Here is a 27,259-nt window from a genome sequence, read left to right on the forward strand (position 1 = left end):
AGAAAGTGGAGGCTACCAGTAATCCACCAGAGAGCAGGGAAGGCCCAGAACTCCCCTTGACACCAGAATGCTTCACCAGCCGAGGCTCATCACTTGCTACTACTGTGGGGAGAGCAGACACATCACGTGGGAGTGGCACCCGCCAAGGAATAGTGATGTCTCGCCGACCATTAAACTAGAGGGCTCCGAGACAGGGAGACGCTGCCCGGAGCCAGAACAGGTGAGGAAGAGTAGTGGAAGTCCTGCAAGTTTAGTGTCAACATGCCCTCTGATATGTGCAGAGATGGACAAACGTGCAGTGTGATGCCTAGTAGACACAGGCTTGCAAGTGACAACGATGCCAGAGGCTTACTTCCGGTGACATTTTCCCTGAGCGAAATGGCCTGAATGGGGCCCTGGGATTATGTTAATGGCGGCCAACCAACTGCCCATCCCAGTCGAAGGGGTGCTATGGATGCAAGTGTCTATCTGTAGGAAAGACCTGGGACGGAAAGGCGTGACACTGACCCAGGAAGAAGTGAGTAATAGACCCACTGTCACCTTGGGGATGAACGTGCTGAAGGAGTTCAGAAGCCTACTCATCAGGAAGCCCTCTAATGAGATCCTAAAACAGTGGGGCCCACATACCCCCAAAGAATACTTTTTCAACAACTAGCCCAAGTGGTGCAAGTACAGCAGTCTAGCTGCAAGGGAGGAGTGTTGGGAAAAGTGATCGTCCCTGGCTCCACCAAACTTGTTCTTCCACCAGGACAAACAGTACTGTCTCTGCCTGTTCGTTCTTGTGTTCCCTTGAAGGGGGTTGAAGTCTAAATTGAATCATCTTCTTCAGAAAAACTACCTATGGGACTCCTAGTGGTGCATATGTTAGCCATTGTATGAGAAGGGACTGTTCCTGTGCGGTGCATTCATTTAAGAGATCAGGACATTACCATCGTTCCCAGAAGTGTGGTGGCCCGAGTAATGAATCCACCTGAAGAAATAGTAGTACAACTTTAAATACAATCTTGGGGCCATTGGGCTGTGTCAGTATACTCCATTTCAGTACCAGAACCTCATTACATCGAAGAAGGCCGGCTCATACTGGAACAAATGTGGGCCAAATTGACCGAACTCACACACACCCAGGTACAACAGGTAGAAGCTATGTTTGGGAGGTATAAAGATGTTTTTGCTCTCCACGAAGATGATTTTGGCTGCACCACGGCCATTACGTACGAAATACCAACTGGGAGCACTGTGTCTAAAAGAGAGCGTTACTGAGAAATTCCCCCACAGTTATACCAGGAAGTAAAGAGCATGTTGAACCAGATGTTGCAGGCGGGCATCATTAGGGAGAGCCAGAGTCCGTGGGCTGCTCCAATTGTGTTAGTGTGGAAGAAACATGGCACCTTACATTTTTGTGTGGATTACCAAAAACTAAACACCTGTACCATGAAAGACTCATACCCATTGCCCAGGATTGAAGAGTCCCTATCCGCTCTGGGAAAAGCCAGATTCTTCTGCACATTGGACCTCGCCAGCGGCTACTGGCAAGTACCCATGTCTGAACAAGATCAAGCAAAGACTGCCTTTATTCTTCCCATGGGCTTGTGCAAGTTCAATTGAATGCCAATGCTCCCGGAACTTTTCAACGTCTCATGGAGAGGTGCCTTAGAGATTTGAAATTTGAACCCATGCTCATCTACCAGGACAACATTATAGTCTATGCGGCTTCATTTGAGGAACACCTTTCCGCGCTTAGAACAAGTGTTGGCCCGCCTTCAGAGACATGGACTAAAAGTGAAGCCCCAAAAAAGCCATTTGTTTCGCACGAAGTTTGAATACTTGGGCCATTTGATTTCCACTGAAGGAGTGGAGCCCTCCAGAGAAAAGGTCGCCGTGATTCAAGACTGGCCCACTCCAGAGACCGTGAAGGATGTCCGGACATTCCTGGGACTGACCGGATATTACAGGTGCTTTGTGAAGAACTTCGCTTGACGGGCAAAGCCTTTACTGTAGCTGTTGATAAAGGTACCCTCGGGTGCCAAGAACTGGAAGATCTGCTGGAAGGAGTCCCAGGAGAGAGCACTCACAGAAGCTATTGTCTTGGCTTATGCAGATTTCTCACAACTGTTCATTCTCCACACCAACGAAAGCTTGCTAGGACTTGGGGCTGTGTTGTCGCAGATGCAGGACAGAAGAGAGAGTGATCGAGTATGCCAGTCGGTCCCTTCACAATTCCAAATGCAATCCGGAAAACTATAGCTCCTTTAAGTTGGAGCTGCTGGCATTGGTATGGGTTATGATGGAGAGATTTACGGAGTATTTATCTGGCTCCGAAGTATTGTTGCTCACTGACAACAACCCGCTAGCACACCTGGAGAATGCGAGACTGGGGGCTTTGGAGCAGCAATGGGTGACCAGAATGGTGAAGTTTCGCTATAAAAATGCCTATAAGAGAGGAGCAGAAAACACTCATGCTGATGCCCTGTCCAGGAGGAGAAGTGCTAAGCCAGAGCTGGACAGAGATGCAGAGTTGATGAGATGAAGAAATCCCAAAATTTCTTAGATCCGCCAGGATGGTGGTGGCAACGCAGGAGCAAATACACACCTCATCCCTGGAAGACTCCACAGCTCAGCAGAAAGAGGTACTCTGTCTCCAGAGGTGTTGAAGATGCTTCAACAGTGGGAACAGCTTTGGATGAAGAACGGCTTACTGTATCGGAAAGCACAACTGCGGACTGAGCTGAGTGCGACCTGGCAAGTTATAAACCCGACAGCGTTACCCAAGATTGTCATTACTGCGCACGAGCAAGGGGCCTACTTTGGTCCAGAAATGACCTTCCAATGGTTACAATGGTTCATCTAGACCCCCAGTTGAAAATAAAAGTGGAAGAGGCCTGTAGAACGTGTCAAACATGTGAACTGACTAAGCCGCCAGAGCAGAGAGCTCCCGTCCAGTCCTTTGTAACCTCTGTTCCTCTAGAACTCTTGATGATAGACTATCTGACCATTGGCCCAGCTCATCAGGGCTATGAGCATTGCTTAGTGATGGTGGATCACTTTACAAAGTTTGCCATGGTGACTCCAACTCGAGACCAAATCGCAAAGTCCACTGCATATGCAATCTGCAAGAACTTCATCCAACTCTATGGATGTCCAAAGAGGATTCACTCTGATCAGGGAGCCTGTTTTTTGGGAAGAGTAATGGATGAGATGCATTGCCTGTACTGGATTGACAAGTCCCGCACCACACCATACCACCCTCAGGGTAATGGTGCCGGTGAACGGTTTAAGCGTACGCTAATTCAGATGCTAAGCACTTTAGAAGAAGAGCGAAATGCCCTGTGGCCTGAATGTGTTTCTGAACTGGTGTGGATATATAATAATTAAGTACATCGAACCACAGGATATGTGCCTTATTTCCTCCTGTTTGGTCAAGATGGAAAAGGAATCTCTAAGTTGGCATTGGGCCCAGAAGAGGACAACCCGCGGACGGGGGTGTCCTCCTGGGTTTGGGAACATCAACATCGCCTGCAAACCTTACATCGATTGGTCCAGACTAGATTACAGGAGTTAGAATATGCAGAGAAGACCCCATCCGGAGCAACAGAGTTTCAAATTAGAGATCGTGTCTTAATGCGGAAGAAGCATCCTCAGGACAAGCTGGAAAACCGTTGGGAGAAAGACCCATATTGGGTGAAGAGAAGAGTTAGTTCTGAGGGACCTGTGTATGAAGTCCAGCCTGAGGGAAAAGAGGATGCCCCCATTTGAACTCTTCACTGGAATATGCTGAGATCCTGCTAATCTAAAAACCCTGTCCGAGTAGAAGAGGAGTCTGAGGCCCCTGAGACGATCCATACACTAGTAGAAGAAGAGGATAAAGAAGGGGGTGAAGGATTGAGCTCCGGGGGCTCCGAGAGGTTAGAACTAGAGAATACAGGCTCACCCATGGCTCTTCCCCCATAGCCGGATTCTGCCCGACAAGAGATCTCCACTACTGCTCCTGATTTGAGACGCTCCGAACAAACAACAGCTGGCAAGCCCCCCAATCGCTATGATCAAGAAAATTTTGTCTGGTAAAAAACCATACAGAAGAAGAAGAAACAGTCACACTCTTCTCAAAGAGTCTCGTCCGTGGAATGCGAGCAAAAAGCAAAAAGAGTGGGGGAATGTAGGGAGGTGGACCAGGCTAACGGTCCTTCTTGCGTGCCTGGGCTGAAACCGTTGGAACTGTCACTATTATTCCGGGGAGGAAGATATTTCTGACTGGAGCAGTTCAGGACTCCTGACTGGTGGGGGCGGGTCCGACATATATAGCTCTGAGCACGGGAAGACGGTACTTTTGACAGGGAACCAGAGTGTGAGTACAAAGATGGTGGACTCCTCTTGACTTACCCATGCCAGCTATCCATGCTGCTTTAACAGGGTAGCAAACTCGTCCAGACGGATGTCACACAGTCCAGGGAAACCCCCACACCATACAGTGACCAGTACAGAGTACCCGTTATTGTTCCCCTGACTACCACGAAGGCACCGCTCAGCAAAATCCCTGTGGTGCCCGCTGAGAACTGGACTGAATCTGCGGCTTTGATCGCTGAACTGTGTACTTCTTCTGTGGCCTCGACTACTGAACTGTTTCCTTCATCCCCTCAGCCACGGACCTGCACCCGTACAGCTACTCACGCCCGGACCAGGAGACCACGTACCACAGGACCCAGAGGATTCGCCTCCACACAGAGACAGTGCATCACCTTTCTGGGCGACCAGATAGGAGACATCTTGCGCTGCTTGCGGAGCCACAGAGGGATCTTCCAGTCACCTTCCTCCAAGGAGACTGATAAGTTAAAAACCTGTGTTTTCTTCCATACTTTCATTCCCCTGCATCAGTGCAATCATATATTACCTTACCATCCCTGCTGTTACACTGTTGTTGATAAAAAGAACCTTTTAACCCTTGGTCTGTCTCCTATGTGTCACTGCATCCTACGCACCTGCTAGCTTCCTACACCTAAACACTTCAACATTTTAATAAAACTCCTCACAGTTGATCTTTGAATATTTAGGAGAGAAAACATTTTACAAACAGACTTTTTACAAACAAACTTTTTACAATAGTGACATCCTATGACAGTCCCACGCTCGAATTCAGGGAGCTCTTTAGCACAAACCATTCTTTAACTAAGGCTGGGGTCACACTTGCGAGTGTGATGAGAGAAACTCACGCATCAATGCCTGCCACTCAGGACCGGAGTGTGCGTCTGCATGTATTTCTATGCAGCCGAACACTCCAGTCACGAGTGCCGGCGGAAGTGCCGGGTATTGATGGGAGAGACTCGCGCAAGTTTATCGCATCACACTCACAAGTATGATCCCGGCCTAATGTTAGTAAAGGCAGATTACATGTCTTGGGGCTGGATTTTATACATGATTGGCTAAGAGATCGAATGAAAAACATGGATTTTTTGACTATATGAATGAACAATATTTTTATCCATTCACTACCTAGAACCACCCAGTAGGAGCAGTGATATAATGAAGAAAAAATATAAGTCTTTCTTTGTAAAATTCTATATTAGTTTGCACATATCTTTCTTCTCTATTTTATACTATTATGACATTTTCCCTTTAAGGATATTTCTATTTTCTTAGATATTTGTGTACAAGGATAACAAAAAAAGAGATTTTCTAGTGGGAAGAACCTCAAAGGATTACTCATGGATGTTTTTAAATTACCAACACATGCACTGTCAGCTACAGAATGTATTTGTCCAGAGGCAGAATATAAAAACAATGACAGCTGGGCTTTAAGTATGGGGCCATTCACAGCATGTTAAGCCGCTTCAGACAAATGGCACTCAGTACTATAGATATTATGGAACCAATAAATCTAAGCCCAAATTGCCTTATTGCATAAAAAATGTAAAATATGCATAACACCTTAAGCTTGAAACATTTGTCATTGTTTGTTAAGGCATTTTCCTTACCCATATAGAAGGACCCGCAGCCCATATAAAAAAACAGCATATGTGCCTATGAAACACTTTGGCTAGAAAATATTCCAACTGCGATTTGAGCATTTGTGAATATAACTAGAAACAGTATTTTTCATCACATTTCAAAGGAAGGTTGAGCTTTGAATTTACACTGCTGAAGGTTTTAAATGTGGGATCTCTAGAATAAAAAAAGAGATGAAAGACATGGTCAGCACATCCGATAATTTACAGTGATGTGTTACTGCAAAGCATAATTCTTCAAACATGAACTCTTCTAGGGGTTAATTGAAAAGAGGCCATTGCAAAATATCAAGTGGGCTCATGCAGATTGATCAAAACATGTACTAGGAACCTCATGCTCATTTTTGAAAAAGGGTATGACTCTTAACAGCTACAGGAAGTTAACCAAAGCGGTAGAGAGGGTATGGCATAAGGGCAAAAAGTGAGTTTCTCTGCCTATATGGAGTATTCAAGAAGTCAGCTCCAGGAAAAAAAGTCTGATAATATTACAGCAATGTAAATTTTGCTGTTCTGTCCTGAAAATGCGAGAAAAATTAGTCTGCACTCAGCTAGAACATAGAAGGTGCTGATGTAACGGACAATAAGTCCCAATTGCAGAAATAGAAACATACACCGCACTCACGGATGGAATATATTGCAAAAAAATTGTGTAACAATTTATTTGTGTACATACACATCAGAGACAAAGTGCAGAAATAAACAGTAGAAAGCGTATACAGATGACGTTTCGAACCCAACCGGGTTCTTAATCATACTTCGCTGTGGAAAAAATAGGGGAAAAAATAAATATACAACACATAAATTACAGTAAATCATACATAGTTTGTAAGAAAACAGTAACATGTACACAAATGACGTAGAGCCCATCAGGTAGCCCCATGGAGAGAAATCTGCTAGAAATAGGAACATACACCAGTTCAAAAAGGAAGGGTGAAACAACACCAAGAATCACTAAGCAACCACCATAAATTAACCAAAAAACACCAAAAGTCACACTGGAGTGAGGAAAGAGAGGTCAGTTTTACCTTAAATAGATATGTAGTACAGCCAGGAAGGAAAGCACTGAGCAGATATGCTGTGGGGAATAATGTGATAATTAAGGATATGTAGAGCCTGTAGGTAAGCCACACTAGTAAAATATAAATACCTATAATGGTTGTATGAAGAATCTAGCCAGAGGCTAGGTATCGCTGGATGTTAGAGCCTGTGGACATGGACATGAGCTTAGCAACCTGGATCATAAGTACAATAGTAACAGGGTCCATGATGCGCGCTATGTTCTATTACCTGCTGGCAGAACTGTGAAGAGCGGCGCTCCCGCGCCCTGCTATGCTGCGTGTGTAATGGGAACTGCCCGCTGTGGTATAAGTGTTCTCGGAGGCAGCGCTAACCGGAAGTGGCCCATGTAAGACCGGACGTAACGTTGCGCAATGCCATCGAATCACGGCGCATGCGCAAGGGTTACTATGGATACCGGGTAGTGTACTGAGGCCACAGCACAAATAGCACCTGCGCAGTGGTGATAAGGGCTACTTGCTAAGTGTACTAACGCTACACATGTACTTGCGCAGTATAACAGGATGTTGGGACAAAGTACACAAGCATGTAAGCAGCGTAGAGTGATGGGACTATAGGCGGATTAGTAATATAGTAGTGTGGGGGCTCAATATAACTGGCCAGTGAAATACCCAGCCACGTCCAGGTACTACCCAGAGGTTTCTTGGCACGCAAAGTCTGGGTGCATTTCCCTGCCTAGGCTGTGCGGCGTGCTCCAATGTCACCAAGGCGGAAAACATTACTCACCCCAGAACTGGCAAGAGCTACCCTATTCGCGGTTATTTTACATGCAATTCAAATTTTGTAGTTTATGTAGTGAAGTGTCCATGTGGTCTCCTATACATAGGGGAGACAACACAACGTATTCGTGATCGTATAGCGAGCCATAAGTCTACGATTAGATGCCAAAAAAATTGGCTTCCATTACCGGATCACTTCACTAAATTGAGGCACACAGTTGCACAACTACGCTTTCAAATCATTGAACAGGTAGCTCGCCCCAGGAGGGGTGGTAATCACATCAGGCTTTTAAAACAGAGGGAAGCCTATTGGATTCATACGCTGGACACCCTGGAACCCAGGGGCTTAAACAGAGAAATAGATTGGCATCCTTAATTTTCCTGTTTTCTAACTATTTTTTCTTTTTCCATTTTCCCAGACTCGTTGACCTGGATACCGTGTTGGTGAGTCTATTTTGCAACTTAGCTTTGGCCCTTGCCAATTTTCATTTTTTCTTTTTTCCTTTTTATTAAAATTTTTTTTCATTTTTAATTTTTTTATTTATTTTTTATTTTTTATTTTTTATCCGTTTTTTTCATTATTATTTATTTTTGAAATTTCTTTATTGGTTTCTTACATTTTATTTTGTCTCTTACTTTTTATTTGCATTTACCTATTTTTCATTGTTTTATCTTATTTTTCTTATTATTTTTACTTTTCTAGTTCATTTTTTCACATTTTTTTCACATTTGGCTTTGGATTTTTTATTTATTTTTATTTTTATATTTATATCTACATAATTTTTATTTTATTTTTTCCTTTTTATTACCTCCAAGTGGTCCAGCAAAGGTCTCCTTTATATTACCATCTGTACGGACTTATTTATACCGTGCTCTACCTTTTGTTTATATTCCTATATAACCTATGTAATTGCTCTGGCTGGGTATTTCACTGGCCAGTTATATTGAGCCCCCACACTACTATATCACTAATCCGCCTATATTCCCATCACTCTACGCTGCTTACATGCCTGTGTACTTTGTCCCAACATCCTGTTATACTGTGCAAGTACATGTGTAGCGTTAGTACACTCAGTACACTACCCGGTATCCAGAGTAACCCTTGCGCATGCGCCGTGATTCGATGGCATTGCGCAACGTCACGTCCGGTCTTACATGGGCCACTTCCGGTTAGCGCTGCCTCCGAGAACACTTATACCACAGCGGGCAGTTCCCATTACACACGCAGCATAGCAGGGCGCGGGAGCGCCGCTCTTCACAGTTCTGCCAGCAGGTAATAGAACGTAGCGCGCATCATGGACCCTGTTACTATGGTACTTATAATCCAGGTTGCTAAGCTCATGTCCATGTCCACAGGCTCTAACATCCAGCGATACCTAGCCTCTAGCTAGATTCTTCATACAGCCATTATAGGTATTTATATTTTACTAGTGTGGCTTACCTACAGGCTCTACATATCCTTAATTATCACACTATTCCCCACAGCATATCTGCTCAGTGCTTTCCTTCCCGGCTGTACTACATATCTATTTAAGGTAAAACTGACCTCTCTTGCCTCACTCCAGTGTGACTTTTGGTGTTTTTTGGTTAATTTATGGTGGTTGCTTAGTGATTCTTGGTGTTGTTTCAGACAAAACACCATAGCCAGCCACTAACTATATAAAACTTAACATTTAATATGTATACCTAAAAGAAAAACTTTTTAAAAAAAAAACACTCAATAGAAATAGTGCTCATGATTAACAGTGCACTGAATAAATGGCACAATCTCACCCAGTCGTCACCTCTCGATCTTCTGAGGATTTCTGTGATCTCAAGATCCGTGAGGTTTTTTCCGCATGGGGAGCTGGAGATGCATGGGGGGGGAGGATACCACTAGGGCCTACTTTCCCTGTCGTGCCCAGTGCAAATGACTCCCGCCCTTACAAGGGCAGTACCCAAGTATGAGCCTGTTTTTGTGATGCCCTTGACAAATATAGCCACCCTGGAAAATATGTCTCCCTTCTTCCCAATGCGTTTCCTCCCCTGTTCAGGGGGTTCATCAGGGGAAGTTGTCCAGGTTAAAGGGGGTATTCTGCAGTGGCAGACATAACCTCAGTCGGTGTCAAGTTCCTCAGTATGAGGGTAAATCAGTCTCTCTCCTTTTTAATCATGGTTGCCATTATATAGTGGGATGGGCGGAACCTCTATTCGGCATTTGTCATCACATCCTCCTGTATGTCCCAATAATGGTTTGCCTAGTTACATGCATCGCCGGCGGCTGGGGCCACTTTTAAAACACTATGTATGCCATCCGTTTATGTGCTCGGGGCTGCGCAAGTGTTTATCACTAATTATTGACCTGATCACCGTCGCCGTGAGGCAGTCACTGAGCCTCCGTGTCTTCCGGCTCCCTTGGTCACATGACCTCAGGTCCTGGTTGGTAACAGACTCCTGTTACCAACTGCGCATGCGCTTCTTACTACAGGTCCTGGCCGGCAAGCAGTGCCCGCCGTCAAATGCGCGTGCGCTTCCAGTCCAGCACTCCAGTCAGTCACTGCGCACGCGTACACCTCTTGTTGCATCTGACGGCTACATACACCCCTTGTTATGTTTGGTGGCTACGTGGGAGCCTCCATAGGAACTATAGTCCCGTCAAATGCCGCTCACCCACAGACAGTGTGCATCTGCGTTCTCCATCAGACCTAGTATCTATTTTGATGTATGCAATAGCCGCAGAATTTTTACTGATCAATCGGCCATACTCAAATGCCCCATTCTCGCATTAAGTTACAATGTTATAATTATGCAGCATGTAAAATCACATCCAGGAGTGATATTAATAAAATCACTCTTTCTTTCCGTACCTACCCACTCTACAGTACACATATGCTTGACTTACTATTGGGCAATGCTATTCACTCAAAATTCATGTGTGCCTGCCGTTACTACAGTGCAGTCATCTGCCCCTTTATTCTGTTGATACAGCCAGGGCTCAAGTTTACAGGTAATAGTTTTAACCTCTCTACGGGGTTGCCTCCCCTGACCTGGTTAAATATCCCTCCCCAATGTCCAGACCCTTATATTTCATACCAGAGAGAGAGAGTGGGGAGATCTATAGAAAACAGCTATAATTAAGCTGTTCATTAAGGCCTTGGGGACATTGGGTATCCAGCCGGTATATCCATCGGCATTCCCTTTGCAGGACCATTTTGTCATAATTGCCACCACTAATGGGTGCTTTGACTTGATCGATACCCATAAATTTTATGACTCCACTATTTCCACCATGGCAGCTATTCACATGTCCCTGTCGTTGCGAATGTCCCCCACCCTCCGCCTAAATTCCCTGATTGTCTTTCCCACATATGATTTACCACATATGCACGAAGCCTTGTAAATGACCCCTGTTGTTTTACAGTTGATGAATTTTTTAATTAAGAATTTTTCTTGGGTTGTATCATTAATAAACTCTTTTCCTGTTTGTATAAACGCACATGCGACACACCGCCCGCATTTATAACATCCTTTTGGTTTTTCGGGTAACCATGTTCCCCTTGCCTCTGGTTTGTCTAGATGACTGTGTACCAGTCTGTCCTTGAGGGATCTGCCCTTTTTATATGTAATCTGGGGTGTCCCCCCAACTACTTTAGCCAAATCCTGATCCATCAGGAGGACATTTCAAATCATATGTGGGAAAGACAATCAGGGAATTTAGGCGGAGGGTGGGAGAGCACCAAGGGGACATTCGCAACGACAGGGACACACCATTGGCAAAGCATGTGAATAGCTGCCATGGTGGAAATAGTGGAGTCATAAAATTTATGGGTATCGATCAAGTCAAAGCACCCATTAGAGGTGGCAATTATGACAAAATGGTCCTGCAAAGGGAATGCCGATGGATATACCGGCTGGATACCCAATGTCCCCAAGGCCTTAATGAACAGCTTAATTATAGCTGTTTTCTATAGATCTCCCCACTCTCTCTCTCTGGTATGAAATATAAGGGTCTGGACATTGGGGAGGGATATTTAACCAGGTCAGGGGAGGCAACCCCGTAGAGAGGTTAAAACTATTACCTGTAAACTTGAGCCCTGGCTGTATCAACAGAATAAAGGGGCAGATGACTGCACTGTAGTAACGGCGGGCACACATGAATTTTGAGTGAATAGCATTGCCCAATAGTAAGTCAAGCATATGTGTACCGTAGAGTGGGTAGGTACGGAAAGAAAGAGTGATTTCATTAATATCACTCCTGGATGTGATTTTACATGCTGCATAATTATAACATTGTAACTTAATGCGAGAATGGGGCATTTGAGTATGGCCGATTGATCAGTAAAAATTCTGCGGCTACTGCATACATCAAAATAGATACTAGGTCTGATGGAGAACGCAGATGCACACTGTCTGTGGGTGAGCGGCATTTGCCGGGACTATAGTTCCTATGGAGGCACCCACGTAGCCGCCAAACATAACAAGGGGTGTACGTAGCTGTCAGATGCAACAAGAGGTGTACGCATGCGCAGTGACTGACTGGAGTGCTGGACTGGAAGCGCACGCTGTCATGGTTCCCAATGGCAGGGGAATGTCAGGACACATAAATAACGAACAAGCTCTTGGGTGATGGAATCTCGAGCTGACCGTGAGCTAAACCTACCACACAACTAATAGTGGCCGGGGGGCGTGCCTACGTTTTATCCCTAGACGTCTCTCGCCAGCCGGAGAACTAACTTACCCTAGTAGAGGAAAAAACAGACCTGGCTTACCTCTAGGGAAATTCCCCCAAAAAGGAGACAGAAGCCCCCCACATATATTGACGGTGAGTTCAGAGGAAAAGACATACGCAGTATGAAGGTAGGTTCAGCAAAGCGAGGTCCGCTTACTAGATAGTAGAAAGATACAAAAGGGAACTGCACGGTCAGCTGAAAACCCTTTTAAAATACCATCCTGAAATTACTTTAAAACTCATGTGTCAACTCATGACACCGGAGTGGTAATTTCAGCCCACAAGAGCTTCCAGCTACAGAGAATGACTTAACTGTAAACTGGAACAAAAATGCAAACAAACTTAGGACTAAGAGTCCAACTTAGCTGATCAGTAGTCTAGGAGCAGGAACATGCAACAGAAAGGCTCTGGTTACATTGATGGCCGGCAAGGCAATGACTGAAGAGCAGGAATAAATAGCAACTCCCCACTACTGATGAAAACAGGTGAACTGAGAAAGAAAACACACCCGAGTCACCAGTACCGCAAGCCACCACCAGAAGGAGCCCAAAAGCAGATTCACAAAAGTACCCCCCCCTCAAGGAGGGGGCACCGAACCCTCACAAGAACCACCAGGGCGTTCCGGATGAGCCCTATGAAAGGCACGAACCAAATCAGAGGCGTGAACATCAGAAGCAGTTACCCAAGAATTATCTTCTTGACCATAACCCTTCCACTTAACCAGATATTGTAGTCTCCGTCTGGAAATACGGGAGTCCAAGATTTTCTCCACAACATACTCCAATTCACCCTCAACCAGCACAGGAGCAGGAGGCTCGGTAGAAGGAACAACCGGCACCTCATACCTCCGCAACAACGACCGATGGAAGACATTATGGATAGCGAAAGATGCCGGAAGGTCTAAACGAAAGGATACAGGGTTAAGAATCTCCAAAATCCTATAAGGACCGATGAACTGAGGCTTAAACTTAGGAGAAGAAACCCTCATAGGGACAAAACGGGAAGACAACCACACCAAGTCCCCAACACGAAGACGAGGACCAACACGACGACGGCGGTTGGCAAAATGCTGAGTCTTCTCCTGGGACAACTTCAAATTGTCCACCACCTGTCCCCAAATCCGATGCAACCTATCCACCATAGTATCCACTCCAGGACAATCCGAAGACTCCACCTGACCGGAAGAAAAACGAGGATGAAACCCCGAATTGCAAAAGAAAGGAGAAACCAAAGTGGCAGAACTAGCCCGATTATTGAGGGCAAACTCTGCCAACGGCAAAAAGGCAACCCAGTCATCCTGATCCGCAGACACAAAACACCTCAAATAAGTCTCCAAGGTCTGATTAGTTCGCTCCGTCTGGCCATTAGTCTGAGGATGGAACGCAGACGAAAAAGACAAATCAATGCCCATCCTAGCACAGAATGCCCGCCAAAATCTAGACACGAACTGGGTCCCCCTGTCAGAAACGATATTTTCCGGAATACCATGCAAGCGAACCACATTTTGAAAAAACAGAGGAACCAATTCGGATGAGGAAGGCAACTTAGGCAAAGGCACCAAATGAACCATCTTTGAAAAACGGTCACCCACCACCCAGATGACAGACATTTTCTGAGAAGCAGGGAGATCAGAAATAAAATCCATAGAGATGTGAGTCCAAGGCCTCTTCGGAATAGGCAAAGATAACAACAATCCGCTAGCACGAGAACAACAAGGCTTGGCCCGAGCACAAACATCACAAGACTGCACAAAACCTCGTACGTCTCGAGACAGGGAAGGCCACCAGAAGGACCTAGCCACCAAATCCCTAGTACCAAAGATTCCAGGATGACCTGCCAACGCAGAAGAATGAACCTCCGAGATGATTCTACTGGTCCAATCATCAGGAACAAACAGTCTACCAGGCGGGCAACGATCAGGTCTATACACCTGAAACTCCTGCAAAGCCCGTCGCAGGTCTGGGGAAACAGCAGATAATATCACCCCATCCTTAAGGATACCTGTAGGTTCAGAATCACCAGGGGAATCAGGCTCAAAACTCCTAGAAAGGGCATCTGCCTTCACATTTTTAGAACCTGGTAGGTATGAGACCACAAAATTAAACCGAGAGAAAAACAACGACCAGCGCGCCTGTCTAGGATTCAGGCGCTTGGCAGACTCAAGATAAATCAGATTCTTGTGATCGGTCAATACCACCACCTGATGTCTAGCCCCCTCAAGCCAATGACGCCACTCCTCAAAAGCCCACTTCATAGCCAAAAGCTCTGGATTACCAATATCATAGTTTCGCTCGGCGGGCGAAAATTTTCGAGAAAAGAACGCACAAGGTCTCATCACGGAGCAGTCGGAACTTTTCTGCGACAAAACCGCCCCAGCTCCGATCTCGGAAGCGTCGACCTCAACCTGAAAAGGAAGAGCAACATCAGGCTGACGCAACACAGGGGCAGAAGAAAAGCGGCGCTTAAGCTCCCGAAAGGCCTCCACAGCAGCAGGGGACCAATCAGCAACATCAGCACCCTTTTTAGTCAAATCAGTCAAAGGCTTAGCAACATCCGAAAAACCAGTTATAAATCGACGATAAAAATTAGCAAAGCCCAAGAATTTCTGAAGGCTCTTAAGAGAAGTAGGTTGCGTCCAATCACAAATAGCCCGAACCTTGACAGGATCCATCTCAATGGAAGAAGGGGAAAAAATGTACCCCAAAAAAGAAATCTTTTGAACCCCAAAAATACACTTAGAACCCTTCACACACAAGGAATTAGCCCGCAAAACCTGAAAAACCCTCCTGACTTGTTGGACATGAGAGTCCCAGTCATCTGAAAAAATCAAAATATCATCCAGATACACAATCATAAATTTATCCAAATATTCACGGAAAATGTTATGCATAAAGGACTGAAAGACTGAAGGGGCATTTGAAAGACCAAAAGGCATTACTAAATACTCAAAATGGCCCTCGGGCGTATTAAATGCGGTTTTCCACTCATCCCCCTGCTTAATTCGCACTAAATTATACGCCCCACGAAGATCAATCTTAGAGAACCACTTAGCCCCCTTTATTCGAGCAAACAAATCAGTCAGCAGTGGCAAAGGATACTGATATTTGACTGTAATTTTATTCAAGAGTCGATAATCAATACACGGCCTCAAAGAGCCATCTTTTTTAGACACAAAGAAAAAGCCGGCTCCTAAGGGAGATGAAGAAGGACGAATATGTCCCTTTTCCAGAGACTCCTTAATATACTCTCGCATAGCAACATGTTCAGGTACGGATAAATTAAACAAACGACCCTTTGGAAATTTACTGCCTGGAATCAGATCTATGGTACAATCGCAATCTCTGTGAGGAGGGAGTGAACCAAGCTTAGGCTCCTCAAAAACATCACGATAATCAGACAAAAATGCCGGAATCTCAGAGGGAATAGATGATGAAATGGAAACCAAAGGTACGTCCCCATGAGCCCCCTGACATCCCCAGCTTAACACAGACATTGCTTTCCAGTCAAGGACTGGATTATGAGATTGTAACCATGGCAATCCAAGCACCAAAACATCATGTAGATTGTACAACACAAGGAAGCGAATCACCTCCTGATGGTCTGGAGTCATACGCATAGTCACTTGTGTCCAGTATTGTGGTTTATTACTAGCCAATGGAGTAGAATCAATACCCTTCAGAGGTATAGGGACTTCCAGAGGCTCTAGATTAAACCCACAGCGCCTGGCAAAGGACCAATCCATAAGACTTAAAGCGGCGCCAGAGTCGACATAGGCGTCTGCGGTAATTGACGATAATGAACAAATCAAGGTCACAGACAGAATAAACTTAGACTGTAAAGTGCCAATTGAAACAGACTTATCAACCTTCTTTGTGCGTCTAGAGCATGCTGATATAACATGAGTTGAATCACCACAATAGAAGCACAACCCATTTTTTCGCCTAAAATTCTGCCGTTCGCTTCTGGACAGAATTCTATCACATTGCATATTCTCTGGTGCCTTCTCAGAAGACACCGCCAAATGGTGCACAGGTTTACGCTCCCGCAAACGCCGATCAATCTGAATAGCCATTGTCATGGACTCATTCAGACCTGTAGGCGCAGGGAACCCCACCATAACATCCTTAATGGCATCAGAGAGACCCTCTCTGAAATTCGCCGCCAAAGCGCACTCATTCCACTGAGTAAGCACAGACCATTTACGAAATTTTTGGCAGTATATTTCAGCTTCATCTTGCCCTTGAGACAGGGCCATCAAGGCTTTTTCAGCCTGAATCTCTAAATTAGGTTCCTCATAAAGCAACCCCAAAGCCAGAAAAAACGCATCCACATTGAGCAACGCAGGATCCCCTGGTGCCAATGCAAATGCCCAATCTTGAGGGTCACCTCGCAGCAAGGAAATCACAATCCTAACCTGCTGTGCGGGATCTCCAGCGGAGCGAGGTCTCAGAGAAAGAAATAATTTACAATTATATTTGAAATTCAGAAAACAAGATCTATCTCCGGAGAAAAACTCTGGTATAGGAATTCTAGGTTCAGATATAGGAGCATGTATAACAAAATCCTGTAAATTTTGAACTTTTGTGGCAAGATTATTCAAACCTGTAGCCAAACTCTGAGGATCCATTTTAAGCAGGTGAGATCAGAGCCATTCAAGGGTTAGAAGGAGAGAGAGACAAAGACTGCAATTAGAGCTGAAATGCAACTGATTCAACTATAGAGCAAACACAGAGGGAAAAAAAAAATAAAAATTTGCAGACTTCTTTTTCTCTCCTTTCTTCTGCCAACAGTTTTAACACGTGGCCGGCCATACTGTCATGGTTCCCAATGGCAGGGGAACGTCAGGACACATAAATAACGAACGAGCTCTTGGGTGATGGAATCTCGAGCTGACCGTGAGCTAAACCTACCACACAACTAATAGTGGCCGGGGGGCGTGCCTACGTTTTATCCCTAGACGTCTCTCGCCAGCCGGAGAACTAACTTACCCTAGTAGAGGAAAAAACAGACCTGGCTTACCTCTAGGGAAATTCCCCCAAAAAGGAGACAGAAGCCCCCCACATATATTGACGGTGAGTTCAGAGGAAAAGACATACGCAGTATGAAGGTAGGTTCAGCAAAGCGAGGTCCGCTTACTAGATAGTAGAAAGATACAAAAGGGAACTGCACGGTCAGCTGAAAACCCTTTTAAAATACCATCCTGAAATTACTTTAAAACTCATGTGTCAACTCATGACAACGGAGTGGTAATTTCAGCCCACAAGAGCTTCCAGCTACAGAGAATGACTTAACTGTAAACTGGAACAAAAATGCAAACAAACTTAGGACTAAGAGTCCAACTTAGCTGATCAGTAGTCTAGGAGCAGGAACATGCAACAGAAAGGCTCTGTTTACATTGATGGCCGGCAAGGCAATGACTGAAGAGCAGGAATAAATAGCAACTCCCCACTACTGATGAAAACAGGTGAACTGAGAAAGAAAACACACCCGAGTCACCAGTACCGCAAGCCACCACCAGAAGGAGCCCAAAAGCAGATTCACAACAGCACGCGCATTTGACGGCGGGCACTGCTTGCCGGCCAGGACCTGTAGTAAGAAGCGCATGCGCAGTTGGTAACAGGAGTCTGTTACCAACCAGGACCTGAGGTCATGTGACCAAGGGAGCCGGAAGACACGGAGGCTCAGTGACTGCCTCACGGCGACGGTGATTAGGTCAATAATTAGTGATAAACACTTGCGCAGCCCCGAGCACATAAACGGATGGCATACATAGTGTTTTAAAAGTGGCCCCAGCCGCCGGCGATGCATGTAACTAGGCAAACCATTATTGGGACATACAGGATGTGATGACAAATGCCGAATAGAGGTTCCGCCCATCCCACTATATAATGGCAACCATGATTAAAAAGGAGAGAGACTGATTTACCCTCATACTGAGGAACTTGACACCGACTGAGGTTATGTCTGCCACTGCAGAATACCCCCTTTAACCTGGACAACTTCCCCTGATGAACCCCCTGAACAGGGGAGGAAACGCGTTGGGAAGAAGGGAGACATATTTTCCAGGGTGGCTATATTTGTCAAGGGCATCACGAAAACAGGCTCATACTTGGGTACTGCCCTTGTAAGGGCGGGAGTCATTTGCACTGGGCACGACAGGGAAAGTAGGCCCTTGTGGTATCCTCCCCCCCCCCCCATGCATCTCCAGCTCCCCATGCGGAAAAAACCTCACGGATCTTGAGATCACAGAAATCCTCAGAAGATCGAGAGGCGATGACTGGGTGATTGTGCCATTTATTCAGTGCACTGTTAATCATGAGCACTATTTCTATTGAGTGTTTTTAGAAAAAAGTTTTTCTTTTAGGTATACATATTAAATGTTAAGTTTTATATAGTTAGTGGCTGGCTATGCTGTTTTGTCTAATTACTTGGTAGTCAGATTGTCTAGGAGCGATACGTTCTAGCCTGAATTGCTGTCATATATATTGGTGTTGTTTCACCCTTCCTTTTTGAACTGGTGTATGTACCTATTTCTAGCAGATTTCTCTCCATGGGGCTACCTGATGGGCTCTACGCCATTTGTGTACATGTTACTGTTTTCTTACAAACTATGTATGATTTACTGTAATTTATGTGTTGTATATGTATTTTTTCCCTTATTTTTTCCACAGCGAAGTATGATTAAGAACCCGGTTGGGTTCGAAACGTCATCTGTATACGCTTTCTACTGTTTATATTTGCACTTTGTCTATGATGTGTATGTACACAAATAAATTGTTACACAATTTTTTTGCAATATATTCCATCCGTGAGTGCGGTATATGTTTCTATTTCTGCAATTGGGACGTATTGTCCGTTACATCAGTACCTTCTATGTTCTAGCTGAGTGCAGACTAATTTTTCTCGAATTGTATTAGTTCTTAGTCTTTGCACCTGCTTTCCCCATGTCTTTGAATACTTTTGCCTATGATACGGCCACTAGTTCCAATATACTTGCACAGGTTACTGGCTCTAGTGATTTTCTTAAAACTCCAGCACAGGAACTGAGGACAAGGGACTATGAAAGAGAGAGAAAACGTTTAGTTTCTCACGATTTACATTGTACTACTCTGGCGGAATACCACCGCCAGAACAAAATACCTATAGGTCTTAGAAGTAATTTGCGCCCGACCCTATTTGCTGATAATGAGGAATTTTGTGATAAATACAGGAAGATACTAAACAAATGCTCCCTTGACATTATTGTACTTACGGTGGAATATTTGCAAAAGAGTATTGTTGAGACAAAGTCCAAAATTGAGGCTATTGAGACCCAACTTAATGCAACTCTTTCATCTATTGAATGGACTGCTCTTAAAACTAAAACGGACAAAATTTTGGCCGAACACGAGAAATTGCTACAGGAACGGAAAAGGCAGAAGTTTTACAGAGACAACCAGGACTACGCAAACAACAGGGTGTACAGATGGAACGAATCATCCACTTGGCGCCAACCTTCCTCTCAGAGAAGATTCGGTTCTTTCAGTTCGAGCGGCGATTCTTCAACTGGATCAGGACGACCATGTTTTTTACCAAAGAACCGCAGGGGAGGCGCATATCAAGCAGGCCGACAAGAAGATCTAGGAGAACGAATGACAACACGCTCCCAGGTAGGCCATCAAGCCTGGTGATTAATATATCCAGCCACCTGCTTGCCCCTGTGGAACTTTCGGTACTAGAAAGAGGTCTATCCTTTTGTCCGACCCCTGGCTGGAATGCATTTCAACTCGAGAGAGATCTACAAATGTTTTATCGTTCTCTAAGACTGAAAACTCATTTTGGTTTATCACCTGATGTAAGGGTTCTCCATACGGGTGATTCTGTTCAACCTGAACTCTCTATTTCAGCACTTGGCCTCCGCACTCCGCCTCCGCACTCCTAGTCATTTCCAACCACCGCGTACCCATCATGCAGTAGAGATATTTATTGAGCTGGTTGACCAAGAGGTAAAACAGCTCTCGCATGATCACAAGTTAGGCTTCTTTCCCACTCATTCTAATCTATCACAGAGTGAGAGAATAGCGCTAAAGTCTCTTCGAGACAATAAACAGATCACTATCAAACCGGCCGACAAAGGCGGAGCGGTAGTGGTGATGGATCGATCATCCTACTCTAGAGAAATTCAACGTCAACTTGCTGATCATGAGACTTATGCGATAGTTCAGAGGGATCCAACCACGGAGATTAAAACCAAGATAGACAGGATAATAACACATTACCTGGATAGACATATTATTGACAAAAAAACTGCCACATTTCTCGCGAATCCTCATCCCATAACACCTGTATTTTATGTATTGCCCAAAATACATAAATCACTGGTGGACCCACCGGGTAGACCCATCGTGGCGTCCACTGATTCTATTTTGTCCCCGCTTTCTATTTTTCTTGAGAAAATTTTAACACCACTCATCAAGACGACAAGATCCTTTATTCTAGATATGGGACACTTCATACGAATCATCAAAGGCCTAAGTAGTGTAACCCCTACCTGTTGGCTAGTCACATTTGACGTTAATAGTATTGAGGCCACGGAGTCGCTTCTGATTGCATCTGATTTGCCTGAAGGCTCCGTACAGTTTTGTATGGACCTACTTAAACTCATCCTATATGAGAATTTCTTTCTCTATGAGGACAGCTTTTATATCCAGAAACGGGGGACCGCTATGGGCTCACGCGTGGCGCCCGCGTATGCAAATGCATTCATGAATGATCTTGAGACTAAACACATCTTTAAGAATAGTCTATTCCTACAATATGCCTAGTGTTATCATCGGTATATCGATGATATATTCTGCATTTGGTCGGTTTCTTTGGATTCACTTAAATCTTTTCACGAGTACCTCAATTCGGTTATACCAGAACTCAGTTTTACAATCCAATACAATATGAAGGAGATACCTTTTCTGGACACATTAGTTGTCAAAGATGACACGGGACATCTTTCCCTTGATCTATACGGTAAACCTACTGACCGTAACAATCTACTCCACTATTCTAGCTGTCACCCCAGAGCCACAAGGAACAGTCTACCGCGGTCTCAGTTTACCAGAGTATCGCGTATAGTTACGGACCCTGCAATACGGGACGTCAGACTAAACACAATGAGAAACAAATTCAAAGAAAGACAATATCCTACTAGACTGTTGGAAAAAGAAAAGACACGCGCTACTACCTCACCTTCCCCTGCCCCGCCTTCACGGAAGATTGACAGGGTACCTTTTGTCCATACATACCATCCGTGCATGCCTAAAGTCTATTCTATCATCAGAAGACACTGGTCACTTCTCTCTAAGGCATACCCCAAAATTGAGTCATTTAATACACCTACACTTATATGTACCCGGAGGCCAGCTAACATTAAAGATACAGTAGTTAGGGAAGATGTGGGTAGCTCACGTCCAGGTACTACCCAGAGGTTTCTTGGCACGCAACGTCTGGGTACATTTCCCTGCCTAGGCTGTGCGGCGTGCTCCAATGTCACCAAGGCAGAAAACATTACTCACCCCAGAACTGGCAAGTAGAGTTGAGCGACTTTCATTTTTTTAAGATCGAGTCGGGTTTTGTGAAACCCGATTTTGTCCAGAGTCGAGTCGAGTGCAGTCGGCCGATTATCGCTAAAAGTCGGGGATCGACCGAAACACGAAACCCAATGCAAGTCAATGGGGAAGCATAGTCGGCAGTGAGTGGAGGCCAGGAAAACACCTACAGTGCCCATTTTAATGCCAAAAACATCCATTCTTGTTTCTGAAGCTTGTCAATCTTAATTAACTTTATAATAATAGTTGGGCATAGGGAATTGGGGGTCATTTGGCAAAAGTTGTGGGGGGAGTAGGGCCGGCTCAAGTTTTTCGTGGGCCCAGGAAATGCGGACTACGTCACGGCGGTGTTGCAGGGAAAGGTAAGTATTTCAACGTTGCAAGTGCTGTGATCCTGAGCAAGCAGGGGGGGCCCACTCGTTCGCATTGGCACTGGCACAGGGCCCCTCAAAGTACAGCGATGTGTGTTTGCATGGCGGGGGCGCCTCCCACCAGCAGCGACACTTTTGCGTACTCTGAGGGGCCCTGTGCCAGTGACGTCGCCAACGAGTATGCCCCCCCACCTGATGAAGGAACCTGCACTTTCATCTGCACCTTCCTCTCTGTCCCTGTGTAAGGTGGTATAACATGCGGGAAGGGGAACCTTACTTTCAGCAGGGTCAGATTCTGGCTGTGTAGAGTATAAGGGGAATGTAGTGGTCTAGGTCAATGTACCAGCAGACTCATCTAGCAGTGGCTGGGCAATGGGCAGGATGAGGAGGAAACAGATATAGGGCCAAAGAATAAAGTAGGCTAAATGCAGTTCAAAATTGGTAACAGGACTAAACAGGCGGCATTGCTTTGTTCAGTGGAGTAGCAAACCCAAGAGCAGCAGACACTGTTTCAAGGGCCTAACCACACTAGTAGGCCAAATGCAGTTTAATATCTGATAGTATAGGGCGAAAGCCAGAATGTGGAAGCTCAGCTTTGTTCAGTTGAGGACAACACTAGGCAGGGGCAGACAGACACCTTTAGTAGGCCGGAACAGCCAATTGCATTTTTAAAAATGGTAATTTGGAACTGAAGGTTGAAGCTCAGCTTTATTCAGTTGAGGACAACACCAGGCAGGGGCAGACAGACACCTTTAGTAGGCCGGAACAGCCAATGGCATTTTTAAAAATGGTAATTTGGAACAGAAGGTAGAAGCTCAGCTTTATTCAGTTGAGGACAACACCAGGCAGGGGCAGACATTCACCTTTAGTAGGCCGGAACAGCCAATTGCATTTTTAAAAATGGTAATTTGGAACAGAAGGTAGAAGCTCAGCTTTATTCAGTTGAGGACAACACCAGGCAGGGGCAGACATTCACCTTTAGTAGGCCGGAACAGCCAATTGCATTTTTAAAAATGGTAATTTGGAACTGAAGGTTGAAGCTCAGCTTTATTCAGTTGAGGACAACACCAGGCAGGGGCAGACATTCACCTTTAGTAGGCCGGAACAGCCAATTTTTAAAAAAAACAGCAGTTAGTAAGAGGCAGAAGGTAGAAGCTCAGCTTTATTCAGTTGAGGACAACACCAGGCAGGGGCAGACAGACACCTTTAGTAGGCCGGAACAGCCAATTGCATTTTTAAAAATGGTAATTTGGAACTGAAGGTTGAAGCTCAGCTTTATTCAGTTGAGGACAACACCAGGCAGGGGCAGACAGACACCTTTAGTAGGCCGGAACAGCCAATTTTTAAAAAAAACAGCAGTTAGTAAGAGGCAGAAGGTAGAAGCTCAGCTTTATTCAGTTGAGGACAACACCAGGCAGGGGCAGACATTCACCTTTAGTAGGCCGGAACAGCCAATTGCATTTTTAAAAATGGTAATTTGGAACTGAAGGTTGAAGCTCAGCTTTATTCAGTTGAGGACAACACCAGGCAGGGGCAGACAGACACCTTTAGTAGGCCGGAACAGCCAATGGCATTTTTAAAAATGGTAATTTGGAACAGAAGGTAGAAGCTCAGCTTTATTCAGTTGAGGACAACACCAGGCAGGGGCAGACATTCACCTTTAGTAGGCCGGAACAGCCAATTGCATTTTTAAAAATGGTAATTTGGAACAGAAGGTAGAAGCTCAGCTTTATTCAGTTGAGGACAACACCAGGCAGGGGCAGACAGACACCTTTAGTAGGCCGGAACAGCCAATGGCATTTTTAAAAATGGTAATTTGGAACAGAAGGTAGAAGCTCAGCTTTATTCAGTTGAGGACAACACCAGGCAGGGGCAGACATTCACCTTTAGTAGGCCGGAACAGCCAATTGCATTTTTAAAAATGGTAATTTGGAACAGAAGGTAGAAGCTCAGCTTTATTCAGTTGAGGACAACACCAGGCAGGGGCAGACATTCACCTTTAGTAGGCCGGAACAGCCAATTGCATTTTTAAAAATGGTAATTTGGAACTGAAGGTTGAAGCTCAGCTTTATTCAGTTGAGGACAACACCAGGCAGGGGCAGACAGACACCTTTAGTAGGCCGGAACAGCCAATTTTTTAAAAAAACAGCAGTTAGTAAGAGGCAGAAGGTAGAAGCTCAGCTTTATTCAGTTGCAGCTTCTTGGCAATAATATAAAGAAGACGCGACAGGACAACACTCGGTGGATGCCATATCTGTGTTTTCAATGGAAAAAAACCTTTCAGTTAACTACTTGCAGGAGCAAGTTTTTGTAGCTGGTGGCCAATTTTTGTACTGTACCAGTTTTTTGTTGTATGTGTTTTTGTTTTTAATGTTAAAATGTCTGCATTTGATATCTCTCCAGTATTTTCTTTTTTATAAGCAAAATACTGCAGTTTTACATCGGTTACATGGATACACAGGCAGCTTGGTGGTCAGTGGAGGAGTATTTAAAGTAGGGACCGCAGACAGGCTATCAAAGGCCTAAAATAACAAACAATAGGCTCATGGCAGCTTTACAGCGGTTACATGGATACACAGGCAGCTTGGTGGTGAGTGGAGGAGTATTTAAAGTAGGGACCGCAGACAGGCTATCAAAGGCCTAAAATAACAAACAATAGGCTCATGGCAGTTTTACAGCGGTTACATGGATACACGGGCAGGCAGCTGGTGATGAGTGGAGGAGTATTTAAAGTAGGGACCGCAGACAGGCTATCAAAGGCCTAAAATAACAAACAATAGGCTCATGGCAGTTTTACAGCGGTTACATGGATACACGGGCAGGCAGCTGGTGATGAGTGGAGGAGTATTTAAAGTAGGGACCGCAGACAGGCTATCAAAGGCCTAAAATAACAAACAATAGGCTCATGGCAGTTTTACAGCGGTTACATGGATACACGGGCAGGCAGCTGGTGATGAGTGGAGGAGTATTTAAAGTAGGGACCGCAGACAGGCTATCAAAGGCGTAAGATAACAAACAATAGGCTCATGGCAGCTTTACAGCGGTTACATGGATACACAGGCAGCTTGGTGGTGAGTGGAGGAGTATTTAAAGTAGGGACCGCAGACAGGCTATCAAAGGCCTAAAATAACAAACAATAGGCTCATGGCAGTTTTACATCGGTTACATGGATACACAGGCAGCTTGGTGGTGAGTGGAGGAGTATTTAAAGTAGGGACCGCAGACAGGCTATCAAAGGCCTAAAATAACAAACAATAGGCTCATGGCAGCTTTACAGCGGTTACATGGATACACAGGCAGCTTGGTGGTGAGTGGAGGAGTATTTAAAGTAGGGACCGCAGACAGGCTATCAAAGGCCTAAAATAACAAACAATAGGCTCATGGCAGCTTTACAGCGGTTACATGGATACACAGGCAGCTTGGTGGTGAGTGGAGGAGTATTTAAAGTAGGGACCGCAGACAGGCTATCAAAGGCCTAAAATAACAAACAATAGGCTCATGGCAGTTTTACATCGGTTACATGGATACACAGGCAGCTTGGTGGTGAGTGGAGGAGTATTTAAAGTAGGGACCGCAGACAGGCTATCAAAGGCCTAAAATAACAAACAATAGGCTCATGGCAGCTTTACAGCGGTTACATGGATACACAGGCAGCTTGGTGGTGAGTGGAGGAGTATTTAAAGTAGGGACCGCAGACAGGCTATCAAAGGCCTAAAATAACAAACAATTGGCTCATGGCAGTTTTACATCGGTTACATGGATACACAGGCAGCTTGGTGGTCAGTGGAGGAGTATTTAAAGTAGGGACCGCAGACAGGCTATCAAAGGCCTAAAATAACAAACAATAGGCTCATGGCAGCTTTACAGCGGTTACATGGATACACAGGCAGCTTGGTGGTGAGTGGAGGAGTATTTAAAGTAGGGACCGCAGACAGGCTATCAAAGGCCTAAAATAACAAACAATAGGCTCATGGCAGTTTTACATCGGTTACATGGATACACGGGCAGGCAGCTGGTGATGAGTGGAGGAGTATTTAAAGTAGGGACCGCAGACAGGCTATCAAAGGCCTAAAATAACAAACAATAGGCTCATGGCAGTTTTACAGCGGTTACATGGATACACGGGCAGGCAGCTGGTGATGAGTGGAGGAGTATTTAAAGTAGGGACCGCAGACAGGCTATCAAAGGCCTAAAATAACAAACAATAGGCTCATGGCAGTTTTACATCGGTTACATGGATACACAGGCAGCTTGGTGGTCAGTGGAGGAGTATTTAAAGTAGGGACCGCAGACAGGCTATCAAAGGCCTAAAATAACAAACAATAGGCTCATGGCAGCTTTACAGCGGTTACATGGATACACAGGCAGCTTGGTGGTGAGTGGAGGAATAGTGCAAGGAGTGTCTGTCCCAGTACTCCCAAAATATAAATAGATGTTAATGTCTCGCAAAACAACCAAAACAAAAAAAAAGGTGGCATACTTAGGTACAGGGGTGGGCTCATCTACTGAGTTTCTGACATAGTAATTTGGCAGTAACTATTTAATGGTGCCAATATAGGACACAGACACAGACTACTTTAAGTTGCATCATAGATGTCTACAAATTTGTATTGTCAGTGCCAGACATTGAATGATGTCAGCGAATAGACTAAAGATTGGTGGAGCTGTGCGACATAATTTTGCACGTGGTAGAGCACATTTTGAGCTGGGGTAGGGGGGAACTCTCTTGAGGCCGGCGGGACCGCCCCAGGGCCCCTCATGTTACAACGGTGTGTCTGACGTTGGGTGCGCACCACCACCGCCAGAGACA

Source organism: Ranitomeya variabilis, chromosome 3 (assembly GCF_051348905.1).
Source record: "Ranitomeya variabilis isolate aRanVar5 chromosome 3, aRanVar5.hap1, whole genome shotgun sequence".
Taxonomy (NCBI): Eukaryota; Metazoa; Chordata; class Amphibia; order Anura; family Dendrobatidae; genus Ranitomeya; species Ranitomeya variabilis.